This window comes from Phyllobates terribilis, unplaced genomic scaffold (assembly GCF_046119375.1).
Source record: "Phyllobates terribilis strain yellow unplaced genomic scaffold, ASM4611937v1 Scaffold_2__4_contigs__length_985480577, whole genome shotgun sequence".
In the NCBI taxonomy this organism is placed as follows: Eukaryota; Metazoa; Chordata; class Amphibia; order Anura; family Dendrobatidae; genus Phyllobates; species Phyllobates terribilis.
In genome coordinates this window covers 974,093,531-974,106,213 of record NW_027362762.1, presented here as the reverse complement: position 1 = coordinate 974,106,213, position 12,683 = coordinate 974,093,531, and the positions used below count along the sequence as shown (strand labels likewise).

The following is a 12,683-nucleotide window of genomic DNA, read 5'->3' as shown; positions in this document are numbered from 1 at the left end:
CAGATCATAAGAAGCGTGCGGGCCAGGGGGCTATCCGTCAGATCATAAGAAGTGTGCGGGCCAGGGGGCTATCTGTCAGATCATTAGAGGAGTGTGGGCCAGGGGGCTATCCGTCAGATCATTAGAAGTGTGCGGGCCAGGGGGCTATCCGTCAGATCATTAGAAGCGTGCGGGCCAGGGGGCTATCTGTCAGATCATTAGAGGAGTGTGGGCCAGGGGGCTATCCATCAGATCATTAGAAGCGTGCGGGCCGAGAATAGGGAGATATCCACCGGATCTCAGAAGCAAGCGGACCAGGAAGGCTATGCGTCAGATCATTAGAAGCGTGAGGGCCAGGGGGCTATCCGTCAGATCATTAGAAGCGTGCGGGCCAGGGGGCTATTCGTCAGATCATTAGAAGACTGCGGGCCAGGGGGCTGTCAGTCAGATCATTAGAAGCGTGCGGGCCAGGGGGCTATCCGTCACATCATTAGAAGCGTGCGGGCCAAGAATAGGGAGATATCCACCGGATCTCAGAAGCGAGCGGACCAGGAAGGCTATCCGTCAGATCATTAGAAGCGTGCGGGCCAGGGGGCTATCCGTCAGATCATTAGAAGCGTGCAGGCCAGGGGGCTATCCGTCAGATCATTAGAATCGTGCGGGCCAGGGGGCTATTCGTCAGATCATAAGAAGCGTGCGGGCCAGGGGGCTATCCGTCAGATCATTAGAAGAGTGCGGGCCAGGGGGCTATCCGTCAGATCATTAGACGCGTGCGGGCCAGGGGGCTATCCGTCAGATCATTAGAAGCGTGCGGGTCAGGGGGCTATTCGTCAGATCATTAGAAGAATGCGGGCCAGGGGGCTATCCGTCAGATCATTAGAAGTGTGCGGGCCAGGGGGCTATCCGTCAGATCATTAGAAGCGTGCGGGCCAGGGGGCTATCCGTCAGATCATTAGAAGAATGCGGGCCAGGGGGCTATCTGTCAGATCATTAGAAGCGTGCGGGCCAGGGGGCTATCCGTCAGATCATTAGAAGCGTGCGGGCCAGGGGGCTATCCATCAGATCATTAGAAGTTTGCGGGCCAGGGGGCTATCCATCAGATCATTAGAAGTCTGCGGGCCAGGGGGCTATTCGTCAGATCATTAGAAGCGTGCGGGCCAGGGGGCTATCCGTCAGATCATTAGAAGAGTGCGGGCCAGGGGGCTATCCGTCAGATCATTAGACGCGTGCGGGCCAGGGGGCTATCCGTCAGATCATTAGAAGCGTGCGAGCCAGGGGGCTATCCGTCAGATCATTAGAAGCATGCGGGCCAGGGGGCTATCCGTCAGATCATTAGAAGCGTGCGGGCCAGGGGGCTATCCGTCACATCATTAGAAGCGTGCGGGCCGAGAATAGGGAGATATCCACCGGATCTCAGAAGCGAGCGGACCAGGAAGGCTATCGGTCAGATCATTAGAAGAGTGCGGGCCAGGGGGCTATCTGTCAGATCATTAGAAGCGTGCGGGCCAGGGGGCTATCCGTCAGATCATTAGAAGCGTGCGGGCCAGGGGGCTATTCGTCAGATCATTAGAAGCGTGCGGGCCAGGGGGCTATCCGTCAGATCATTAGAAGTGTGCGGGCCAGGGGGCTATCCGTCAGATCATTAGAAGCGTGTGGGCCAGGGGGCTATCCGTCAAATCATTAGAAGCGTGCGGGCCAGGGGGCTATCCATCAGATCATTAGAAGCATGCGGTCCGAGAATAGGGAGATATCCACCGGATCTCAGAAGCAAGCGGACCAGGAAGGCTATCCGTCAGATCATTAGAGGTGTGCGGGCCAGGGGGCTATCCGTCAGATCATTAGAAGCGTGTGGGCCAGGGGGCTATCCGTCAGATCATTAGAAGCGTGTGGGCCAGGGGGCTATCCGTCAGATCATTAGAAGAGTGCGGGCCAGGGGGCTATCCGTCAGATCATTAGAAGCGTGTGGGCCAGGGGGCTATCCGTCAGATCATTAGAAGTGTGCGGGCCAGGGGGCTATCCGTCAGATCATTAGAAGAATGCAGGCCAGGGGGCTATCCGTCAGATCATTAGAAGAGTGAGGGCCAGGGGGCTATCCGTCACATCATTAGAAGCGTGCGGGCCGAGAATAGGGAGATATCCACCGGATCTCAGAAGCGTGCTGGCCAGGGGGCTATCCGTCAGATCATTAGAAGCGTGCGGGCCAGGGGGCTATCCATCAGATCATTAGAAGTCTGCGGGCCAGGGGGCTATCCATCAGATCATTAGAAGTCTGCGGGCCAGGGGGCTATCTGTCAGATCATTAGAAGAGTGCAGGCCAGGGGGCTATCCGTCAGATCATTAGAAGCGTGCGGGCCAGGGGGTTATCAGTCAGATCATTAGAAGCGTGCGGGCCAGGGGGCTATCTGTCAGATCATTAGAAGTGTGCAGGCCAGGGGGTTATCCGTCAGATCATTAGAAGCGTGCGGGCCATAGGGCTATCCGTCAGATCATTAGAAGCGTGCGGGCCAGGGGGCTATCCGTCAGATCATTAGAAGCGTGCGGGCCAGGGGGCTATCCGTCAGATCATAAGAAGCGTGCGGGCCAGGGGGCTATCCGTCAGATCATAAGAAGCGTGCGGGCCAGGGGGCTATCTGTCAGATCATTAGAGGAGTGTGGGCCAGGGGGCTATCCGTCAGATCACTAGAAGTGTGCGGGCCAGGGGGCTATCCGTCAGATCATTAGAAGCGTGCGGGCCAGGGGGCTATCTGTCAGATCATTAGAGGAGTGTGGGCCAGGGGGCTATCCATCAGATCATTAGAAGAATGCGGGCCGAGAATAGGGAGATATCCACCGGATCTCAGAAGCAAGCGGACCAGGAAGGCTATGCGTCAGATCATTAGAAGTGTGAGGGCCAGGGGGCTATCCGTCAGATCATTAGAAGCGTGCGGGCCAGGGGGCTATCCGTCAGATCATTAGAAGCGTGCAGGCCAGGGGGCTATCCGTCAGATCATTAGAAGCGTGCGGGCCAGGGAGCTATCCGTCAGATCATTAGAGGTGTGCGGGCCAGGGGGCTATAAGTCAGATCATTAGAAGCGTGCGGGCCAGGGGGCTATCCGCCAGATCATTAGAAGAGTGCGGGCCAGGGGGCTATTCGTCAGATCATTAGAAGACTGCGGGCCAGGGGGCTGTCAGTCAGATCATTAGAAGCGTGCGGGCCAGGGGGCTATCCGTCACATCATTAGAAGCGTGCGGGCCAAGAATAGGGAGATATCCACCGGATCTCAGAAGCGAGCGGACCAGGAAGGCTATCCGTCAGATCATTAGAAGCGTGCGGGCCAGGGGGCTATCCGTCAGATCATTAGAAGCGTGCAGGCCAGGGGGCTATCCGTCAGATCATTAGAAGCGTGCGGGCCAGGGGGCTATTCGTCAGATCATTAGAAGCGTGCGCGCCAGGGGGCTAACCGTCAGATCATTAGAAGAGTGCGGGCCAGGGGACTATCCGTCAGATCATTAGACGCGTGCGGGCCAGGGGGCTATCCGTCAGATCATTAGAAGCGTGCGGGTCAGGGGGCTATTCGTCAGATCATTAGAAGAATGCGGGCCAGGGGGCTATCCGTCAGATCATTAGAAGTGTGCGGGCCAGGGGGCTATCCGTCAGATCATTAGAAGTGTGCGGGCCAGGGGGCTATCCGTCAGATCATTAGAAGAATGCGGGCCAGGGGGCTATCTGTCAGATCATTAGAAGCGTGCGGGCCAGGGGGCTATCCGTCAGATCATTAGAAGCGTGCGGGCCAGGGGGCTATCCATCAGATCATTAGAAGTTTGCGGGCCAGGGGGCTATCCATCAGATCACTAGAAGTCTGCGGGCCAGGGGGCTATCCGTCAGATCATTAGAAGAGTGCGGGCCAGGGGGCTATCCGTCAGATCATTAGAAGCGTGCGAGCCAGGGGGCTATCCGTCAGATCATTAGAAGCATGCGGGCCAGGGGGCTATCCGTCAGATCATTAGAAGCGTGCGGGCCAGGGGGCTATCCGTCACATCATTAGAAGCGTGCGGGCCGAGAATAGGGAGATATCCACCGGATCTCAGAAGCGAGCGGACCAGGAAGGCTATCGGTCAGATCATTAGAAGAGTGCGGGCCAGGGGGCTATCTGTCAGATCATTAGAAGCGTGCGGGCCAGGGGGCTATCCGTCAGATCATTAGAAGCGTGCGGGCCAGGGGGCTATTCGTCAGATCATTAGAAGCGTGCGGGCCAGGGGGCTATCCGTCAGATCATTAGAAGTGTGCGGGCCAGGGGGCTATCCGTCAGATCATTAGAAGTGTGCGGACCAGGGGGCTATCAGTCAGATCATTAGAAGAATGCGGGCCAGGGGGCTATCAGTCAGATCACTAGAAGCGTGCGGGCCAGGGGGCTATCAGTCAGATCATTAGAAGCGTGCGGGCCAGGGGGCTGTCAGATCATTAGAAGTGTGCGGGCCAGGGGGCTATCTGTCAGATCATTAGAAGAATGCAGGCCAGGGGGCTATTCGTCAGATCAGTAGAAGCGTGCGGGCCAGGGGGCTATCCGTCAGATCATTAGAAGCGTGCGGGCCAGGGGGCTATCCATCAGATCATTAGAAGTGTGCGGGCCAGGGGGCTATCCGTCAGATCATTAGAAGAGTGCGGGCCAGGGGGTTATCTGTCAGATCATTAGAAGCGTGCGGGCCAGGGGGCTATCCGTCAGATCATTAGAAGCGTGCGGGCCAGGGGGCTATCCGTCAGATCATTAGAAGCGTGCGGGCCAGGGGGCTATTCGTCAGATCATTAGAAGCGTGCGGGCCAGGGGGTTATCCGTCAGATCATTAGAAGTGTGCGGGCCAGGGGGCTATCCGTCAGATCATTAGAAGTGTGCGGGCCAGGGGGCTATCAGTCAGATCATTAGAAGAATGCGGGCCAGGGGGCTATCAGTCAGATCATTAGAAGCGTGCGGGCCAGGGGGCTATCAGTCAGATCATTAGAAGCGTGCGGGCCAGGGGGCTATCCGTCAGATCATAAGAAGCGTGCGGGCCAGGGGGCTATCTGTCAGATCATTAGAGGAGTGTGGGCCAGGGGGCTATCCGTCAGATCACTAGAAGCGTGCGGGCCAGGGGGCTATCCGTCAGATCATTAGAAGCGTGCGGGCCAGGGGGCTATCCGTCAGATCATTAGAAGTCTGCGGGCCAGGGGGCTATCCATCAGATCATTAGAAGTCTGCGGGCCAGGGGGCTATCTGTCAGATCATTAGAAGAGTGCAGGCCAGGGGGCTATAAGTCAGAGCATTAGAAGCGTGCGGGCCAGGGGGTTATCAGTCAGATCATTAGAAGCGTGCGGGCCAGGGGGCTATCTGTCAGATCATTAGAAGCGTGCAGGCCAGGGGGCTATTCGTCAGATCATTAGAAGCGTGCGGGCCATAGGGCTATCCGTCAGATCATTAGAAGAGTGCGGGCCAGGGGGCTATCCGTCAGATCATTAGACGCGTGCGGGCCAGGGGGCTATCCGTCAGATCATTAGAAGCGTGCGGGTCAGGGGGCTATTCGTCAGATCATTAGAAGAATGCGGGCCAGGGGGCTATCCGTCAGATCATTAGAAGTGTGCGGGCCAGGGGGCTATCCGTCAGATCATTAGAAGAATGCGGGCCAGGGGGCTATCTGTCAGATCATTAGAAGCGTGCGGGCCAGGGGGCTATCCGTCAGATCATTAGAAGCGTGCGGGCCAGGGGGCTATCCATCAGATCATTAGAAGTTTGCGGGCCAGGGGGCTATCCATCAGATCATTAGAAGTCTGCGGGCCAGGGGGCTATCCGTCAGATCATTAGAAGAGTGCGGGCCAGGGGGCTATCCGTCAGATCATTAGAAGCATGCGGGCCAGGGGGCTATCCGTCAGATCATTAGAAGCATGCGGGCCAGGGGGCTATCCGTCAGATCATTAGAAGCGTGCGGGCCAGGGGGCTATCCGTCACATCATTAGAAGCGTGCGGGCCGAGAATAGGGAGATATCCACCGGATCTCAGAAGCGAGCGGACCAGGAAGGCTATAGGTCAGATCATTAGAAGAGTGCGGGCCAGGGGGCTATCTGTCAGATCATTAGAAGCGTGCGGGCCAGGGGGCTATCCGTCAGATCATTAGAAGCGTGCGGGCCAGGGGGCTATTCGTCAGATCATTAGAAGCGTGCGGGCCAGGGGGCTATCCGTCAGATCATTAGAAGTGTGCGGGCCAGGGGGCTATCCGTCAGATCATTAGAAGCGTGTGGGCCAGGGGGCTATCCGTCAGATCATTAGAAGCGTGTGGGCCAGGGGGCTATCCGTCAAATCATTAGAAGCGTGCGGGCCAGGGGGCTATCCATCAGATCATTAGAAGCATGCGGGCCGAGAATAGGGAGATATCCACCGGATCTCAGAAGCAAGCGGACCAGGAAGGCTATCCGTCAGATCATTAGAGGTGTGCGGGCCAGGGGGCTATCCGTCAGATCATTAGAAGCGTGCGGGCCAGGGGGCTATCCGTCAGATCATTAGAAGCGTGTGGGCCAGGGGGCTATCCGTCAGATCATTAGAAGAGTGCGGGCCAGGGGGCTATCCGTCAGATCATTAGAAGCGTGTGGGCCAGGGGGCTATCCGTCAGATCATTAGAAGTGTGCGGGCCAGGGGGCTATCCGTCAGATCATTAGAATAATGCAGGCCAGGGGGCTATCCGTCAGATCATTAGAAGAGTGCGGGCCAGGGGGCTATCCGTCACATCATTAGAAGCGTGCGGGCCGAGAATAGGGAGATATCCACCGGATCTCAGAAGCGTGCTGGCCAGGGGGCTATCCGTCAGATCATTAGAAGCGTGCGGGCCAGGGGGCTATCCATCAAATCATTAGAAGTCTGCGGGCCAGGGGGCTATCCATCAGATCATTAGAAGTCTGCGGGCCAGGGGGCTATCTGTCAGATCATTAGAAGAGTGCAGGCCAGGGGGCTATCCGTCAGATCATTAGAAGCGTGCGGGCCAGGGGGTTATCAGTCAGATCATTAGAAGCGTGCGGGCCAGGGGGCTATCTGTCAGATCATTAGAAGCGTGCAGGCCAGGGGGCTATCCGTCAGATCATTAGAAGCGTGCGGGCCAGGGGGCTATCCGTCAGATCATTAGAAGCGTGCGGGCCAGGGGGCTATCCGTCAGATCATTAGAAGCGTGCGGGCCAGGGGGCTATCCGTCAGATCATAAGAAGCGTGCGGGCCAGGGGGCTATCCGTCAGATCATAAGAAGCGTGCGGGCCAGGGGGCTATCCGTCAGATCATAAGAAGTGTGCGGGCCAGGGGGCTATCTGTCAGATCATTAGAGGAGTGTGGGCCAGGGGGCTATCCGTCAGATCACTAGAAGTGTGCGGGCCAGGGGGCTATCCGTCAGATCATTAGAAGCGTGCGGGCCAGGGGGCTATCTGTCAGATCATTAGAGGAGTGTGGGCCAGGGGGCTATCCATCAGATCATTAGAAGCGTGCGGGCCGAGAATAGGGAGATATCCACCGGATCTCAGAAGCAAGCGGACCAGGAAGGCTATGCGTCAGATCATTAGAAGCGTGAGGGCCAGGGGGCTATCCGTCAGATCATTAGAAGCGTGCGGGCCAGGGGGCTATTCGTCAGATCATTAGAAGACTGCGGGCCAGGGGGCTGTCAGTCAGATCATTAGAAGCGTGCGGGCCAGGGGGCTATCCGTCACATCATTAGAAGCGTGCGAGCCAAGAATAGGGAGATATCCACCGGATCTCAGAAGCGAGCGGACCAGGAAGGCTATCCGTCAGATCATTAGAAGCGTGCGGGCCAGGGGGCTATCCGTCAGATCATTAGAAGCGTGCAGGCCAGGGGGCTATCCGTCAGATCATTAGAAGCGTGCGGGCCAGGGGGCTATTCGTCAGATCATTAGAAGCGTGCGGGCCAGGGGGCTATCCGTCAGATCATTAGAAGAGTGCGGGCCAGGGGGCTATCCGTCAGATCATTAGACGCGTGCGGGCCAGGGGGCTATCCGTCAGATCATTAGAAGAGTGCGGGTCAGGGGGCTATTCGTCAGATCATTAGAAGAATGCGGGCCAGGGGGCTATCCGTCAGATCATTAGAAGCGTGCGGGCCAGGGGGCTATCCGTCAGATCATTAGAAGCGTGCAGGCCAGGGGGCTATCCGTCAGATCATTAGAAGCGTGCGGGCCAGGGAGCTATCCGTCAGATCATTAGAGGTGTGCGGGCCAGGGGGCTATAAGTCAGATCATTAGAAGCGTGCGGGCCAGGGGGCTATCCGCCAGATCATTAGAAGAGTGCGGGCCAGGGGGCTATTCGTCAGATCATTAGAAGACTGCGGGCCAGGGGGCTGTCAGTCAGATCATTAGAAGCGTGCGGGCCAGGGGGCTATCCGTCACATCATTAGAAGCGTGCGGGCCAAGAATAGGGAGATATCCACCGGATCTCAGAAGCGAGCGGACCAGGAAGGCTATCCGTCAGATCATTAGAAGCGTGCGGGCCAGGGGGCTATCCGTCAGATCATTAGAAGCGTGCAGGCCAGGGGGCTATCCGTCAGATCATTAGAAGCGTGCGGGCCAGGGGGCTATTCGTCAGATCATTAGAAGCGTGCGCGCCAGGGGGCTAACCGTCAGATCATTAGAAGAGTGCGGGCCAGGGGACTATCCGTCAGATCATTAGACGCGTGCGGGCCAGGGGGCTATCCGTCAGATCATTAGAAGCGTGCGGGTCAGGGGGCTATTCGTCAGATCATTAGAAGAATGCGGGCCAGGGGGCTATCCGTCAGATCATTAGAAGTGTGCGGGCCAGGGGGCTATCCGTCAGATCATTAGAAGTGTGCGGGCCAGGGGGCTATCCGTCAGATCATTAGAAGAATGCGGGCCAGGGGGCTATCTGTCAGATCATTAGAAGCGTGCGGGCCAGGGGGCTATCCGTCAGATCATTAGAAGCGTGCGGGCCAGGGGGCTATCCATCAGATCATTAGAAGTTTGCGGGCCAGGGGGCTATCCATCAGATCACTAGAAGTCTGCGGGCCAGGGGGCTATCCGTCAGATCATTAGAAGAGTGCGGGCCAGGGGGCTATCCGTCAGATCATTAGAAGCGTGCGAGCCAGGGGGCTATCCGTCAGATCATTAGAAGCATGCGGGCCAGGGGGCTATCCGTCAGATCATTAGAAGCGTGCGGGCCAGGGGGCTATCCGTCACATCATTAGAAGCGTGCGGGCCGAGAATAGGGAGATATCCACTGGATCTCAGAAGCGAGCGGACCAGGAAGGCTATCGGTCAGATCATTAGAAGAGTGCGGGCCAGGGGGCTATCTGTCAGATCATTAGAAGCGTGCGGGCCAGGGGGCTATCCGTCAGATCATTAGAAGCGTGCGGGCCAGGGGGCTATTCGTCAGATCATTAGAAGCGTGCGGGCCAGGGGGCTATCCGTCAGATCATTAGAAGTGTGCGGGCCAGGGGGCTATCCGTCAGATCATTAGAAGTGTGCGGACCAGGGGGCTATCAGTCAGATCATTAGAAGAATGCGGGCCAGGGGGCTATCAGTCAGATCACTAGAAGCGTGCGGGCCAGGGGGCTATCAGTCAGATCATTAGAAGCGTGCGGGCCAGGGGGCTGTCAGATCATTAGAAGTGTGCGGGCCAGGGGGCTATCTGTCAGATCATTAGAAGAATGCAGGCCAGGGGGCTATTCGTCAGATCAGTAGAAGCGTGCGGGCCAGGGGGCTATCCGTCAGATCATTAGAAGCGTGCGGGCCAGGGGGCTATCCATCAGATCATTAGAAGTGTGCGGGCCAGGGGGCTATCCGTCAGATCATTAGAAGAGTGCGGGCCAGGGGGTTATCTGTCAGATCATTAGAAGCGTGCGGGCCAGGGGGCTATCCGTCAGATCATTAGAAGCGTGCGGGCCAGGGGGCTATCCGTCAGATCATTAGAAGCGTGCGGGCCAGGGGGCTATTCGTCAGATCATTAGAAGCGTGCGGGCCAGGGGGTTATCCGTCAGATCATTAGAAGTGTGCGGGCCAGGGGGCTATCCGTCAGATCATTAGAAGTGTGCGGGCCAGGGGGCTATCAGTCAGATCATTAGAAGAATGCGGGCCAGGGGGCTATCAGTCAGATCATTAGAAGCGTGCGGGCCAGGGGGCTATCAGTCAGATCATTAGAAGCGTGCGGGCCAGGGGGCTATCCGTCAGATCATAAGAAGCGTGCGGGCCAGGGGGCTATCTGTCAGATCATTAGAGGAGTGTGGGCCAGGGGGCTATCCGTCAGATCACTAGAAGCGTGCGGGCCAGGGGGCTATCCGTCAGATCATTAGAAGCGTGCGGGCCAGGGGGCTATCCGTCAGATCATTAGAAGTCTGCGGGCCAGGGGGCTATCCATCAGATCATTAGAAGTCTGCGGGCCAGGGGGCTATCTGTCAGATCATTAGAAGAGTGCAGGCCAGGGGGCTATAAGTCAGAGCATTAGAAGCGTGCGGGCCAGGGGGTTATCAGTCAGATCATTAGAAGCGTGCGGGCCAGGGGGCTATCTGTCAGATCATTAGAAGCGTGCAGGCCAGGGGGCTATTCGTCAGATCATTAGAAGCGTGCGGGCCATAGGGCTATCCGTCAGATCATTAGAAGCGTGCGGGCCAGGGGGCTATCCGTCAGATCATTAGAAGCGTGCGGGCCAGGGGGCTATCCGTCAGATCATAAGAAGCGTGCGGGCCAGGGGGCTATCCGTCAGATCATAAGAAGCGTGCGGGCCAGGGGGCTATCTGTCAGATCATTAGAAGTGTGCGGGCCAGGGGGCTATCCGTCAGATCATTAGAAGAGTGCGGGCCAGGGGGCTATTCGTCAGATCATTAGAAGACTGCGGGCCAGGGGGCTGTCAGTCACATCATTAGAAGCGTGCGGGCCAGGGGGCTATCCGTCACATCATTAGAAGCGTGCGGGCCAAGAATAGGGAGATATCCACCGGATCTCAGAAGCGAGCGGACCAGGAAGGCTATCCGTCAGATCATTAGAAGCGTGCGGGCCAGGGGGCTATCCGTCAGATCATTAGAAGCGTGCAGGCCAGGGGGCTATCCGTCAGATCATTAGAAGCGTGCGGGCCAGGGGGCTATTCGTCAGATCATTAGAAGTGTGCGGGCCAGGGGGCTATCCGTCAGATCATTAGAAGAGTGCGGGCCAGGGGGCTATCCGTCAGATCATTAGACGCGTGCGGGCCAGGGGGCTATCCGTCAGATCATTAGAAGCGTGCGGGTCAGGGGGCTATTCGTCAGATCATTAGAAGAATGCGGGCCAGGGGGCTATCCGTCAGATCATTAGAAGTGTGCGGGCCAGGGGGCTATCCGTCAGATCATTAGAAGAATGCGGGCCAGGGGGCTATCTGTCAGATCATTAGAAGCGTGCGGGCCAGGGGGCTATCCGTCAGATCATTAGAAGCGTGCGGGCCAGGGGGCTAACCATCAGATCATTAGAAGTTTGCGGGCCAGGGGGCTATCCATCAGATCATTAGAAGTCTGCGGGCCAGGGGGCTATCCGTCAGATCATTAGAAGAGTGCGGGCCAGGGGGCTATCCGTCAGATCATTAGAAGCATGCGGGCCAGGGGGCTATCCGTCAGATCATTAGAAGCATGCGGGCCAGGGGGCTATCCGTCAGATCATTAGAAGCGTGCGGGCCAGGGGGCTATCCGTCACATCATTAGAAGCGTGCGGGCCGAGAATAGGGAGATATCCACCGGATCTCAGAAGCGAGCGGACCAGGAAGGCTATAGGTCAGATCATTAGAAGAGTGCGGGCCAGGGGGCTATCTGTCAGATCATTAGAAGCGTGCGGGCCAGGGGGCTATCCGTCAGATCATTAGAAGCGTGCGGGCCAGGGGGCTATTCGTCAGATCATTAGAAGCGTGCGGGCCAGGGGGCTATCCGTCAGATCATTAGAAGTGTGCGGGCCAGGGGGCTATCCGTCAGATCATTAGAAGCGTGTGGGCCAGGGGGCTATCCGTCAGATCATTAGAAGCGTGTGGGCCAGGGGGCTATCCGTCAAATCATTAGAAGCGTGCGGGCCAGGGGGCTATCCATCAGATCATTAGAAGCATGCGGGCCGAGAATAGGGAGATATCCACCGGATCTCAGAAGCAAGCGGACCAGGAAGGCTATCCGTCAGATCATTAGAGGTGTGCGGGCCAGGGGGCTATCCGTCAGATCATTAGAAGCGTGCGGGCCAGGGGGCTATCCGTCAGATCATTAGAAGCGTGTGGGCCAGGGGGCTATCCGTCAGATCATTAGAAGAGTGCGGGCCAGGGGGCTATCCGTCAGATCATTAGAAGCGTGTGGGCCAGGGGGCTATCCGTCAGATCATTAGAAGTGTGCGGGCCAGGGGGCTATCCGTCAGATCATTAGAATAATGCAGGCCAGGGGGCTATCCGTCAGATCATTAGAAGAGTGCGGGCCAGGGGGCTATCCGTCACATCATTAGAAGCGTGCGGGCCGAGAATAGGGAGATATCCACCGGATCTCAGAAGCGTGCTGGCCAGGGGGCTATCCGTCAGATCATTAGAAGCGTGCGGGCCAGGGGGCTATCCATCAAATCATTAGAAGTCTGCGGGCCAGGGGGCTATCCATCAGATCATTAGAAGTCTGCGGGCCAGGGGGCTATCTGTCAGATCATTAGAAGAGTGCAGGCCAGGGGGCTATCCGTCAGATCATTAGAAGCGTGCGGGCCAGGGGGTTATCAGTCA

The 12,683-nt window shown here is 57.4% G+C and overlaps 1 protein-coding gene across 1 annotated transcript in view; it reads right to left on the bottom strand.

The window, feature by feature from the left end:
- SPAG17 (sperm associated antigen 17) overlaps nt 1-12,683 on the bottom strand; it is a 531,742-nt gene that overhangs the window by 57,005 nt on the left and 462,054 nt on the right. The window lies entirely within an intron of this gene.